The 14,867-nt window shown below is 47.4% G+C and overlaps 1 protein-coding gene across 4 annotated transcripts in view; it reads right to left on the bottom strand.

Moving 5' to 3' along the window:
- LOC144694039 (phospholipase D1-like) overlaps nt 1-9,954 on the bottom strand; it is a 124,982-nt gene extending 115,028 nt beyond the window's left edge. For all 4 annotated transcript variants that reach the window (XM_078564389.1, XM_078564391.1, XM_078564390.1 and 1 more), the window contains exon 1: nt 9,739-9,954. The gene's annotated coding sequence lies outside the window, so the exon portion shown is untranslated. The remainder of the gene's footprint in view (nt 1-9,738) is intronic.
- Between the last annotated feature and the right edge of the window lie 4,913 nt (nt 9,955-14,867).

The raw sequence follows: 14,867 nt of genomic DNA, 5'->3' as shown, positions 1-14,867 counted from the left end.
GCCAATATAGGCACAGCAAGCTCCCACAAAGAGCAAAAAGCAAAATACCGCAGATGCTGGAAATCTGAAACAAAAACAAAAATTGCTGGAAAAACTCAGCAGGTCTGACAGCGTCTGTGGAAAAGGAGACAGAGTTAACGTTTCGAGTCCGTGTGACTCTTCATCAGAACGAAAGAGGAATAAGAAATGTGGTGAAATATAAGCTGTTTAATGGGGGTGGGACAGGTGAAGCTGGATAGGGGGCCAGTGATAGGTGGAGGCAAAGGAGAGATTGCCAAAGATGTCATAGACAAAAAGGACAAAAGGGTGTTGACGGTAATTAATTATTATTAATTATTATTATATATTTTTTATATATATATATTTTCTGTTCCCATCTATTTCTATGATTATTTTAAAAATGTATTTCCATCCATTGTTTTATCTCCACATTTCAGCCTATTTCGATCCCTTCCCCACTAGGGTTATCTGTACCTTGCTCACCCTGCTTTCCAAACTTACTGTCACCATTAGCACATCCTTTAGAAAATATCGCCACCGTCAACACCTCTTTGACTTTTTGTTTATGACATCTTGGGTAATCTCTCCTTTGCCTCCACCTATCACTGGCCCCCTATCCAGCTCCACCTGTCCCACCCACCCCCCCACCCCTTAAACAGCTTATATTTCCCCACATTTCTCATTCCTCTTTAGTTCTGATGAAGAGTCATACGGACTCGAAACGTTAACTCTGTCTTCCTCTCCACAGGCACGTCAGGCTTGCTGAGTTTTTCCAGCAATTTTTGTTTTTGTACCACAGAGAGCATTTATGTTAGATGTTGGCTGAAGGAGAAGTGTTGGGTAGGACACACCGTGGCTCCTCATAGGGTCATTTACATCATTCTGAATGGGCATATTTGAGTGACAGACCTGTCCACATCTGTAATGTACCCCAGTGTTACACATTGCAGACCTCTATTGACCTGTACTGTACCCCACTGTTACACAGTGCAGACCGCTATTGACTTGTACTGTACCCCAGTGTTACACAATGCAGACCTCTATTGTCCTGTATCATATCCCAGTGTTACACAGTGCAGACCGCTATTGTCCTGTATCGTATCCCAGTGTTATACAGTGCAGACCGCTATTGTCCTGTATCGTAACCCAGTGTTACACAGTGCAGACCGCTATTGTCCTGTACTGTACCCCAGTGTTACACAGTGCAGACCGCTATTGTCCTGTATCGTATCCCAGTGTTACACAATGCAGACCGCTATTGTCCTGTATCGTATCCCAGTGTTATACAGTGCAGACCGCTATTGTCCTGTATCGTATCCCAGTGTTATACAGTGCAGACCACTATTGTCCTGTATCGTATCCCAGTGTTACACAGTGCAGACCGCTATTGTCATGTATCGTATCCCAGTGTTATACAGTGCAGACCGCTATGGTCCTGTACTGTACTCCAGTGTTACACCGTGCAGACAGCTATTGCCCTGTCATGTACCCCAGTGTTACACAGTGCAGACCGCTATTGTCCTGAATCATATCCCAGTGTCACACTGTGCAGACCGCTATTGTCCTGTATCATATCCCAGTGTTACACAGTGCAGACCGCTATTGTCCTGCACTATATCCCAGTGTTACACAGTGCAGACAGTTATTGTCCTGTACTGTACCCCAGTGTTACACAGTGCAGACCGCTATTGTCCTGTATCATATCCCAGTGTTACACAGTGCAGACCGTTACTGTCCTGCACTATATCCCAGTGTTATACAGTGCGACCGCTATTGTCCTGTACTATACCCCAGTGTTACACAGTGCAGACTGTTATTGTCCTGTACTGTACCCCAGTGTTACACAATGCAGACAGCTATTGCCCTGTCATGTACCCCAGTGTTACACAGTACAGACCGCTATTGTCCTGAATCATATCCCAGTGTTACACAGTGCAGACTGTTATTGTCCTGTACTGTACCCCAGTGTTACACAATGCAGACAGCTATTGCCCTGTCATGTACCCCAGTGTTACACAGTGCAGACAGCTATTGCCCTGTACTGTACACCAGTGTTACACAGTGCAGTGCACTGTCATCCTGTACTGTACCCCAGTGCTTTTCAGCTCAAAGAACTATCTCTAGCCCCAGCTCAGTTTCAGGATGATAAAATTTTTTACATATCTGGATGATTCACAATTCACGTGTGTTCAGCGTGAAACTTAAAAATGCCCTAGTTCTATTTCACTGAAATCCAGCTCAGGAGGGACATTCACTGAGGCCTCTCCCACCTATCGCTGTCCAGCTGCTGCTCCTGTCCAGTGTGGCAAACTCTCTGTGCAATTGGCTGCTGGTTTTTGGGAATGTTTTGGGAGGCGCCTCTGGAGTCATTAAAGTTCTAGGAAAGTGGATGGCTGGAATTTCAGGAATGCCGTCCTGATTCATCCATTTCCATCAGACCTCTACTCCAGGCACTTGACCACAAATTCCAGACTACACTCCCAGTGCAGTTCTGTGGGAATGCTGCACTGTTGGAGGTGCCGTCTTTGGGGTGAGACGCTAAACCAAGGCCCCATCCACCCTCTCAGGTGGATGCATAAGATCCCATGGCGACTATGGGAAAAGAGCAGTGGAGGTATCTCTGGTCTTTTGGGCCAATATTTAACCTTCAGCCAACATCTTAAATAGATCTAATCATTATACGGACATACAAACAAGGAACACGACGAGGAGGCCATTCGGCCCATCGAGCCTGCTCACCATTTAATAAGATCGTGGCGATCTGATAGTAATCTCAAATCTGCATTCCGCCTACCCTGATAACCTATCACCTCCTTGGCTACCAAGAATTTATCCACCTCTGCCTTAAAACTATTCAAAGGCTCTGCTTCCACCACCTTTTCAGGAAGAGAGTTCCAAAGACTTACTGACCTCTGAGAGAAAATTTTTTACCTCATCTTCGTTTTAAATGAGCGACCCCTTATTTTTAAACTGTGACCCCTAGTTCTAGATTCTCCCACAAGAGGAAACATCCTCTCCACATCCACCCTGTCAAGACCCCTCAGGATCTTACATGTTTCAATCAAGACAGCTCTTACTCTCCTAAACTCCAGCGGATACAAGCCTAACCTGTCCAACCTTTCCTCATAAAACAATTAGTCTGGTAAACCTTCTCTAAACTGCTTCAACACGTTTACATCCTTCCTCAAATAAGGTGACCAATGCTGTACACAGTACTCCAAATGTGGTCTCACAAGTGCTCTTTATAACTGAAGCATAATCTCCCTACTTTTGTATTCAATTCTCCTCACAATAAATGATAACATTCTATTAGCTTTCCTAATTACTTGCTGGACCTGTATACTAGGCTTTAGCGATTCATGCACTAAGACACTCAGATCCCTCTGCATCTCAGAGCTCTGCAAACTCTCACCATTTAGATAATATGCTTTATTTTTATTCTTCCTACCAAAATGGACAATTTCACATTTTCCCACATTATATTCCGTGTGGCAGATCTTTGCCTACTCACTTAACCTATCTACATTGATTTCTAGCCTCCTTACATCCTCTTCACAACTTACTCTCCTACCTATCTTTGTGTCATCAGCAAATTTGGCAACCATCCCATCCATCCCTTCATCCAAGTCATTTATATAAATTGCAAACAGTTGAGGCCCCAGCACTGATTCCCGTGGCGCACCACTCATTACATCTGACCAAGCTGAAAAAGACCCATTTATGCCTACTCTCTGTTTCCTGTTAGCTAGCCAATCTTCTATCCAGGCCAATATGTTACCCCCTACACCATGAGCTTTTATTTTCCACAATAACCTTACCGCATTGCTTTTTGTGGGAGCTTGCTGTGTGCAATCTGGTAGATGTTTTTCCTACATTACAACAGTTACCACACTTCAAAAGAAGTATTTAATTTGTTATGAAGCACTTTGGGGTGTCTTGAGGTTGTTAAAGGTGCTATAGATATGTAAGTTCTTTCTTTTTATATTCTACTATCTCACTTTCTCCTCTTTATGCACAGCAATTATGAACATTGCCAAGTTTGCACCATAGTTCAACTGCAAACACCTGAAGGTTTGATATACGTGTACACGAGCTGGGACAGGCGCTCAACTATGGAAGGCCTAGTAACAGCAACAGGAACTTACATTTATATAGCGCCTTTAACATAGTAAAGTCTCCCAAGGCGCCTCATGGGAGCACAATTAAAGAAAAATTGACATCAAGCCACATAAGGACAGGTGACCAAAAGCTTGGTCAAAGAGGCAGGTTTTAAGGATTGTCTTAAAGGAGAGAGAGGTGGAGAAGAGGAAAGGTTTAGGGAGAGAATTCCAGAATTTAGGGTACAGCCACCAATGGTGGGACAATTAAAATCAGGGATTCCCGAGAGGCCAGAGTTGGAGGAGAGCAGAGATGGCGGGAGTGTTGTGAGGCTGGAGGAAGTCACAGAGATGGAGGGGAGCGAGGCCATGGAGGGATTTGAAAACAAGGATGAGAATTTTGAAATCGAAGTGTTGCTGGACCAGGAGCCCATATAGGTCAGTGAGCACAGGGCGAACGGCATGTGCTGCGAGTTAGGAAATGGGTAGCAGGGTTTTGGATGACCTCAAATTTACAGGAGGTGCAAGTTAGGAAGCATTGGAATGGTCGATTCTGGAGCTAACAAAGGCATGGATGAGGGTTTCAGCAGCTGATGAGCTGTGGCGGTCTTAGTGAACCCATGAATACATCATTGGAATCACAGAGAAAGATAAGACACCAAGTTTGCAAATGGTCTGGTTCAGCCTGAGACAGTGAGCAGGAAAAAGAATGTAATTGGTGGCTGGAGAATGGATTTTGTGGCCGGAACTGAAGTCAAAGAGTTTGGTCTCCTCAATATTTAGTTGGAGGAAATTTCTGCTCATGTCAGATGAGCAGCCTGATAATCAGGGGCAGTGGAGGGGTGGACAGACATTGTGGTGTGATAGCACTGGGTGCTGTTAGCATACATGTGGAAACTCATGCTGAGTTTACACATGATGTTGCTGATTGGCAGGGGATAGATGAGAATTCAAAAGGGATCAAGGATAGATCTCAAAAATCCTGGGGGTTCCGTTAATAATTTGAAATCTGACATCGATAGATTTTTGCTTATACCCCTTATTAAAGGATATGAAGCCAAAACAGGGGTCAAGCCAAGGTAGAGTTAGGATACAGACTAGCCATGGTCTGATCAAACCTGTTCCAGCATTCAAGGGGCTGAATGGCCTCCTGTGTTCTTGCATTCCTATTTAGCCAGGGCATGTTGGGGGATAAATGTGCTGTCAGAGATAAGCAGCAATAGGTGGAATATTCATGTGAAAGATGAGGCAACGCTCCTTCGTGGGCAGTCACACACCAGCACTGCAGTCATTGAGTAATCTTAAGTGCTGGCATTAATTGGCCATTAAATTAATTGGGTACGATTCTGATCGTTCCTCCTGTCCTCATTTAATGGTAAAAGTCCCTGGCAGCAGCATTCTTCACTAATCAGAGGCAGTCATTCTGAAATAGAGCCACTCATGGGCGTCACTGGCTAGGCCAACCTTTATACCCAACCCTAATTGCCCTTGAGAAAGTGGTGGTGAGCTGCCTTCTTGAGCTGCTGCAGTCCCTGTGATGCTTCATTCTTGTTATTCTTTGAAGCAGTTTGACGGAACTGAGTGGTTTACTAGGCCATTGAGCAGTTAAGATTCATCCACATTAGTGCGGGGGGGCTGGACTTACATATAAGTCCAGGCAAAGTAAGGATGGCAGATTTCCTTCCCTATAGCATGCTGAAGAACCAGTTGGGTTTTTTACAACAATGACAGAGACACAATGGGCCGAATGGCCTCCTCCTGCTGTGTCATTCAATGATTCCACGGAGAGAACACGAGACACAGGAAGGAAAGGATAGAGAGGCTGAGTGAGGGAGAGAAGGTGGGTCTGCTGCTGATTGAACAGGCTGTGTATCAAGTCCTTATTATTAATGTAAAGAAAATGCAATCTGCATGTTGTCAGGAGGATGGTTTATCAGAGCCTGTGACACAGGTCAGGTTCGATCACAGTCTCATTTTGAACAACAGTTTGGTTGTAACCTGAAAGTGTTTGTTTAGTTTGACAAGTGGCCTGGTGAGGTTGTAAAAATCCCAAGCTATGAAGTTACCACAAAAATATGCTCATTAAACTGCGCGCTTATCAGGCAACTGTGACTGAGGCAATAGATTTTATAGCATAGACTCACCCAGACTGAGCCTCCCCGCTCCTGCATCCCCTCCCCAGACACACTGGATCATTGGCCAATTGTTGGCACCTGTCCCTGTTGTGGGGTCAGTGAAAGGCCAGTCAGGATCCACTGCCTCGAGCAACTGGGAGCAGAGAAATTTGAAAGAATAATATACATCCAGCCCTACTTCTAATGCTAGCAATGTTCCTCAGTGTGTCTTGGGATGTGCGTATTGCTAGCCAGTTATTACCCTTCTCCTTATCATTGGAGGTTGAAGTAGTTCCAAAGTCTTGGACAATCAGGAAGTTCACAGAGTAGCAAACAGAAGCTACTGCATCGTAATGACGTGTGGGTGGTTTGGTTACAGTGGTGGAGTGGTTTGATCAGTGCACCATCCACCACTTTAAACATTCAGTCCCTCCACCACCAACACACAGTAGCAGCAGTGTGTGTACCACGGTGCACTGCAGCAACTCACCAAGGCTCCTTCAACAGCACTTTCCAAACCCGTGACCTCTATCACCTAGAAGGACAAGGGCAGCAGATGCGTGGGAGCTTGCATATTTCACCTTCAAGTTCCCCCCCAAACCACACAACACCCTGACTTGGAACTAAATAGCCGTTCCTTCACCATTGCTGGGAACTCCCTCCCTAACAGCACTGTGGATGTACCTACACCACATGGACTGCAGTGGTTCAAGAATGTTGCTCACTGCTTCCTTCTCAAGGGCAGTTAGGGATGGGCAATAAATGGTGGCCTAGCCAGCGACGCCCACATCCCAAGAAAGAAGAAAAAGAATTTACTCCCTAAACCTCTCCAATTTGCTACCTCACTCCTCTTGAAGTCATTTCTTAAAACCTACCTCTTTGAACAAGTTTTTGATCACCTGTGCTAATATGTACTTATGTAACTCGGTGCCAAATGTTATCTGATGATGCCCCTGGGATATGCCTTGGGAGATTTTTGCTGTGTTAAAGGTTAAATGAAACATAGTCATTGGTCAAGTGAGGTGAAAATTGTGGTTGATGTTTCTATTTGAGCCTTATTGTGAAATTCCTGTTTCAAAAACTAAACCTGTTGTACACTCTGGGCAACACTGAACCAAACAGCCACCGCTCCGCAAAAAATACCTTCCTTATGTCCACTGCTAACAATCTAACAAATCAACAACGACATCGCAATAAACCAGAGGTCACTCTGCCATAAACAGCTTGGCTCACAGTCAGCTCGATCCAATCCTGTCAGCCTCATCGTACCTGAGACCTAGGAAAGCAGAGGAACCTCCTTCACACCAGAGTTATTTTTAATTCATTTTACGGGATGTGGGCTTCACTGGCTGGGCCAGCATTTATCGCCCATCCCTAATTGCCCTTGAGAAGGTGGTGGTGAGCTGCCTTCTTGAACCGCTGCAGTCCATGTGGTGTAGGTACACCCACAGTGCTGTTAGGGAGGGCATTCCAGGATTTTGACCCAACGGCAGTGAAGGAACGGTGATATATTTCCAAGTCAGGATGGTGAGTGACTTGGAGGGGAACTTCCAGGTGGTGATGTTCCCATCTATCTGCTGCCCTTGTCCATCTGGGTGGTAGTGGTTGTGGGTTTGGAAGGTGCTGTCTAAGGAGCTTTGGTGAGTTGCTGCAGTGCATCTTGTAGATGGTACACACTGCTGCTACTGTGCGTCGGTGGTGGAGGAAGTGAATGTTTGTGGATGGGGTGCCAATCAAGTGGGCTGCTTTGTCCTGGACGGTGTTGAGCTTCTTGAGTGTTGGGGTTGCACTCATCCAGGTAAGTGGAGAGTATTTCGTCACACACCTGACTTGTGTCTTGTAGATGGTGGACAGGCTTTGGGGAGTCAGGAGGTGAGTTACTCACTGCAGCATGACACAGATTATGTTGAAGTCCAGTAACTGTTCTCTTGTCCAACATGGCTGGCAAATTTTAGCAGCCCAAAGTGCTACAAAACATGCATGCTGAAATATTCAAGTTAAAACATGAAAACAGGCCATTCAGTCCACCCAGTCTGTGACTACCTTGACCCTCCACATGAGCAAATGGTTCTAGTCACACTTGTTCCCCATATCCTGTCAACCCTTTTCATTCAGCCACCAATACAACCGAGTTACATTGAGTTGCAGCACTGAAACAGACCATTTATCCCAACTGCTCCATGCTGGTGTTTATGGTCCACATGACCCTCCTTCCACCCTATTTCATCCCCCCCACCAGCTTATCCTGCTGTTCCTTATTCCCTCAGGTGTTTATTCAGCTTCTCATTAAACGTTTCTATTCTATTCACCTCAACTACTCAAAGTGATAGCAAGTTCCGCATTCTAACCCTTCGCTGAGCAAAGACGTTTCTCCTGAATTTCCTATTGGATTTATTACTATCTAATATTGATGGCCTCCTACTGTGTACTTTCCCGATTATAAAAATATCTTCTCCATTTCAAAGTATCAAATTTTGTCGCCTATTACGTCCAGTGTAATTCCTGACCGGAAAATTGGTTGAGGCAAGTCAGCCTGATTCTGTGGGGCAATGGGGAAAGAGAAGGGGCAGTGAGATTGATCGAATAGGTATTTCAAAGAACCAGCACAGGCATGATGGGCTGAATGGCCCCCCCTCTGTGCTGTAACATTGAATGATTGATTTTAATCTTGAAGTTCGACTGTGTTTCTGCCTCAACCAGTAACCCTGGGAATGATTTCCACACTCTTTCAACATTCTCTGTGTGAATATATTTCGACTGCCATCTGTTCTAAATTGTGTACATTTATTTTTGTACCTATGACCCCCTCGATTTGGATCACCCAATTCCCGGAGACAAGAAATTAGATAAATCAGCAGTTCATTTATTTGTTTTCAGTGATGTTGGTTGAGGGCTAAATATTGGAACAGGACAATGGCCAAGAGGACACCCCTGTTCTTCAATGCAACAGTGTCAATGGGATCTTTACACCAACCTGAGATGTCAGACAGAACTATGTTAACTATTTCACCTGAAAGACAGAACAGTACAATACTCCCGCTGTACAGCACTGGGAGTGTCAGTCTGGATTAAGTGTCCCTGAGGCAGTATAGAGGGAGCTATACTCTGTATCTAACCCCATGCTGTACCTGTCCTGGGAGTGTTTGATGGGGACAGTGTAGAGGGAGATTTACTCTGTATCTAACCCCGTGCTGTACCTGTCCCGGGAGTGTTTGATGGGGACAGTGGGTGCATGTGTTTGAAAATGTTCCATCATCCAAAATTGACGTTTTGATCAACAAAAGTTTCAGAAGAATCGCAGCAAACGTTTGGAACCACAAAGTGGGCTGAGTCCAAGATAGGGGTCTGATTAGGCCAAGAAATGCCCAGAAGCTGCAGCTATGACCAAGACAGTTTAAAATAACACGTCCAGTAGATGCAGAGGCTCCAGAACTGACTGGCAGCCTTCAAATGCAAAGTGCATTAAATAAACAGCTCTGTCCGTGAGTGAGAGAGAGAGAGAGAGAGAGAGAGAGATTAACACTAACCTCTGGAAATTGAGCCCTTGACTCCATGGTCCACATTCGAATCCCAGAGTGAACAAAATAAAACAGAGAGAAGTGGAGCTCAAGTTCCTGTTACAGTCTGAACGATTTTCACAGAGAAACCAGGCGAGCTGCTGTGAGCTTTAAATTTAGCCAAGGATCTGCAGTGCAGCAACTAGCTAAACTTGTAGCCTCACCCACATCGGCCAGCACTGACTTGCAAAGGAGGGGGCACGGCTTCACTATAGACCCTCCCACCCTCAAACCCAGCCCAGCTCTGGCACAGGAATAACTCTCTCCCCTCCTGCCTTTTTGATGCATGGCGAGAACCAGTATCCAGTTTTAAAGCAGAGGGGATTATCCTCCTGCCAGCTCCGAGTGTTATTTGGGGGGTTTTCGAAATGATTTAAATCCTGCAGCACAGCAGCCACACAGACTCTCTGTCCTGTGGGAGTTTTACTGGGCATTGCACAATGTTACCAAAGGGCAACAGTTGGGACATAGGGAATCACACTAAAGCTCCTTAGCAACTGCTCCTCAGTCAGGATGGTCTTTTAAATTCAAATGTGGTTTTCACAGGTCACAGGGTTGTCATTAGAAAGAAGGAAGTTTAGTCGCTGCTCATGACAAAGCCTTCACTTCTCAGTGAAGTTGGCCAACTTTGAGTGAGAAGAGTTTGGATCTACTGCCCCCCACTGGAAGGAGGAAGTCCGGGCAGGAGGCGGGACAAGGAACCAACCAAGGTCCAGCAAACTCGGTCACAGTGAACATCATGGTCCTGCTGAAGGCATTTCCAGCATTCAGGTTTCTCCAGAGAATGCAGCAACAATACTACACCAGGAGAAAGGGATAGAGTTAAATCCCTCCATGATCTCACCCCTCCCTATCTCTGTAACCTCCTCTAACCCCACAACCCTCCAAGATCCCCATACTCCTCCAAACCTTGCCTCTTCGCTATTCCTGATTTCAATCGCTCCACCATTGGCGGCCATGCCTTAAGCTCAGGAGTTCCCCACTAAACCTCTCCGCCTGTCTACCTCCCTCCCCTCTCTGCCTGTCCACCTCCCTCCCCTCTCTGGCGGTGTGAGCTGTGGCTCAGTTCATAGCACCCTCGCCTTTGAATCAGAGGGTTGTGGGTTCATGTCCCACTCCCGGAAACCAAGAACTGTGATTGTACTCGAAAGAGTTGCAATCTTTGACTGTTGATAACTCGAAAGAGTTTCCCTCCCCTCTCTGCCTGTCCACCTCCCTCCCCTCTCTGCCTGTCTACCTCCCTCCCCTCTCCGCCTGTCCACCTCCCTCCCCTCTCCGCCTGTCTACCTCCCTCCCCTCTCTGCCTGTCTACCTCCCTCGCCTGTCTACCTCCCTCCCCTCTCCGCCTGTCCACCTCCCTCCCCTCTCTGCCTGTCCACCTCCCTCCCCTCTCTGCCTGTCCACCTCCCTCCCCTTTCCGCCTGTCCACCTCCCTCCCCTCTCTGCCCATCTACCTCCCTCCCCTCTCTGCCCGTCCACCTCCCTCCCCTCTCTGCCTGTCCACCTCCCTCCCCTCTCTGCCTGTCCACCTCCCTCCCCTCTCCGCCTGTCCACCTCCCTCCCCTCTCTGCCTGTCCACCTCCCTCCCCTCTCTGCCCGTCTACCACCCTCCCCTCTCTGCCCGTCCACCTCCCTCCCCTCTCCGCCTGTCCACCTCCCCCCCCTCTCCGCCTGTCCACCTCCCTCCCCTCTCCGCCTGTCCACCTCCCTCCCCTCTCCGCCTGTCCACCTCCCTCCCCTCTCCGCCTGTCCACCTCCCTCCCCTCTCCGCCCGTCCACCTCCCTCCCCTCTCCGCCCGTCCACCTCCCTCCCCTCTCCGCCCGTCCACCTCCCTCCCCTCTCCGCCTGTCCACCTCCCTCCCCTCCAGTGATGCTGCTTGATGACATCCCTGTGAAGCACCTTGGGCTGTTCTGTCAGGTGAAAAGCGCTATATAAATGCAGGTTGTTGCTGTAGTGCAATCTCCTTCCTCAGTCACCATGTTGGATGCAGGCCACTGAGGCCTTGTTTGTGATAAGATCTGTTTTACTCATTCCCGCGTGTGGGAATTGCCGGAAATCGTTGGCATTCGCCCTTCCTTATTTCCCCGCCCCCCCCAACCCGGGAAGGTGGGAATGGGCCTTTTAATTCAAATTCGGAGTGCTCGATTCAGCTGAGGAGAATTTAAGAGGCAATCGCGTTGTTTGGGGAGGGGGCGCTGGAGTCACATACAGGCCCAGACCCAGGTAAGGACGGCAAGTTTCCTTCCCTAAAGGACATCTGTGAACAAGTTGGGTTTTTTACAACAATCTAGCAGCTTCCTCAAAAACTTTGTGCAATTTGTTGCAAGATGGTGATGGGGAAATAAAGATTCTGGCCCTAACTAATCCAAGACATTTCTTCACGGTTTTTTTTTTTGTGAATTGCGAAGGAAGTGGTTGAAACTGACATAGGAAGAGATAGAAAGGCTGTAGCAAGTGCCGCCAGTCGGGTTCAACTGGGGAATGTTCCTGTCCAAGGCTAATCCTGCAATGCCACTCTCTGCCCAGCTCAGTGGATGGTTGGGACCATGGCTTGGGGAAATCGAGACCATGATGCCCATTAGGCACTCCCCTTCCCCTGGGAAATGCACTGCGGTAGATTTGTCCCTCAAAAAAAAAACAACTGAAGCCAATGATTGTGCTCTCAGAGGCCATTCGGCCCTCAGGCCTGCTGCACCCTTCAATGAGATCATGCCTGGTCTGCACCACAACTCCATTTACTTGCCTTTGTTGCACGTTTCTCAATGTGAGTTGGTGGCACAGTGTAATGTCACTGGGCCAGCAATCGAGAGGGCCAGGCCATTGCTCTGGGCAGCAGGGATTCAAATCCCCCAGCTGTAGCTGGAATTAAAAGCTAGTCTCAGTAGTAGTGAACACTGTTGATTGTTGAAAATAACATTCTGGTTCACTAATGTCCTTTAGGGAAGGAAATTTGCTGTCCTTACCTAGTCTGGCTGACATGTGACTCCAAACCCACAGTAACGTGGTTTACTCTTACCTTCTGAAATGACCCACTCAGTTGTATCTAACCACTACGAAGCCTAAAAGGAATGAAACTGGACACACCAGCTGGCATCAACCTAGGCACCAGGAATGACAATGGCGAACACTGCCCTGTCAACCCTGCTTATTAACATCCGGGTGCTTCTCCCAGAGACTAGCCAGGCAACAGCTTAACATAGTCGTTAGCACAAAATCATTACCTTACAGACAATGTCCCAAATACCAGCATCACCACCCCTTGGCAGGTCCTGTCCCACTGGCAGGACAGACCCAGCAGAGGTGGTGGCACAGTGGTTTACAGTTAGGAGCGGGTTGCCTGGGAGTCCTCAACATTGACTCTGGACCCCATAAAACCTCACGGCATCGAGTCAAACACGGGCAAGGAAACGACCTGATGATTACCTTACCCCCCCACCCCGCCATCCTCAACTGATGAGTCAGTGCTCCTCCATGTTGAACACCACTTAGAGGAAGCACTGAGGGTGGCAAAGGCACTGGATGCACCCTGGGTGGGGGACTTCAATGTCCATCACCAAGAGTAGCTCGGTAGCAACATTAATGTCGGAGCTGGCCAGTTATAAAAGGCCATCACTGCTAGACTGGGTCTGCGACAGGTGGTGAGGGAAAAACATACTTTACCCTGTCCTCACCAGTCTGCCTTCCGCCCATACATCGTACAATCATAGGAAGTTTACAGCACAGAAAGAGGCCACCTAGCCGAACATGTCTGCACGGCTGAAAAATGAGCCACCCAGCCTAATCCCACTTTCCAGAATTTGGTCTGAAGCCCTGCAGGTTCCAGGACTTGAGGAGGCCAAGACAGTAGGAATTACCATCGCCCAGTCCTTATGGAGACGATCCTACTTTCACATTGAGGATACCCTCCATCGTGTTGTGTGGCACTGCCACATGTGCTAGATGGGATAGGTTTTGAACAGATCTAGCAACTCAAGACTGAGCATTCAAGAGATGCTGTGGGCCATCAGCAGCAGCAGAATTGTACTCGAACACAATCTGTAACCTCATGGCCCAGCATATCCCCCACTCTACCATTACCATCAAGCCAGGGAATCAAACCTGGTTCAATGAAGAGTGCAGGAGGGCATGCCAGGAGCAGCACCAGGCATACCTAAAAATGAGGTGTCAACCTGGTGAAGCTATAACACAGGACTACTTGCACGCCAAACAGCATAAGCAGCAAGTGATAGACAGAGCTAAGCAATACCACAATCAATAATCAGATCTAAGACATGCAGTCCTGACGCATCCAGTCATGAATGGTGGTGGACAATTAACTAACTCACTGGATGAGGAGGCTCCACAAATATCCCCATCTTCAATGATGGAGGAGCCCAGCACATCAGTGCAAAAGATAAGGCTGAAGCATTTGCAACAATCTTCAGCCAGAAGTGCCGAGTGGATGATCCATCTCAGTCTCTTCCAGAGATCCCCAGCATCACAGATGCCAGTCTTCAGCCAGTTCAATTCACTCTACATGATACCAAGAAACAACTGAAGGCACTGGATATTGCAAAGGCTATGGACCCTGACAATATTCTGGCAATAGTACTGAAGACTTCTGCTCCAGGACTTGCCACACCCCTAGCCAAGCTGTTCCAGTACAGCTACAACACTGGCATTTACCCGGCAATGTGGAAAATTGCCCAGGAAAACTGTACATGAAAAGCAGGACAAGTCCAACCCGGCCAATTACCTCCCCATCAGTCTACTCTCGATCATTAATAAAGTAATGGAAGAGGTCACTGACAGTGTTATCAAGTGGCACTTGCTTAGCAATAACCTGCTCACTGACGCCCAGTTTGGGTTCTGCCAGGGCCACTCAACTCCTGACCTTATTAGAGCCTTGGTTCAAACATGGACAAAAGAGCTGATCTCCTGAGGTGAGGTGAGAGTGACTGCCCTTGACATCAAGGCAGCATTTGACTGAGTGTGGCATCAAGGAGCCCTAGCAAAACTGGAGTGTCATGAAGCTATTAAATTATATAATATTGTTGGAAATTTTAAAAAAATAGAGGTTTAGTCTGTGGGTGTGCCTTAATTGGATTAAAGCCAACT

The sequence above is a fragment of the Cetorhinus maximus genome, chromosome 19, assembly GCF_964194155.1.
Source record: "Cetorhinus maximus chromosome 19, sCetMax3.hap1.1, whole genome shotgun sequence".
Taxonomy (NCBI): Eukaryota; Metazoa; Chordata; class Chondrichthyes; order Lamniformes; family Cetorhinidae; genus Cetorhinus; species Cetorhinus maximus.
Note: the sequence above shows the minus strand (reverse complement) of the source record. Positions and strands in the feature narration are given on the sequence as shown.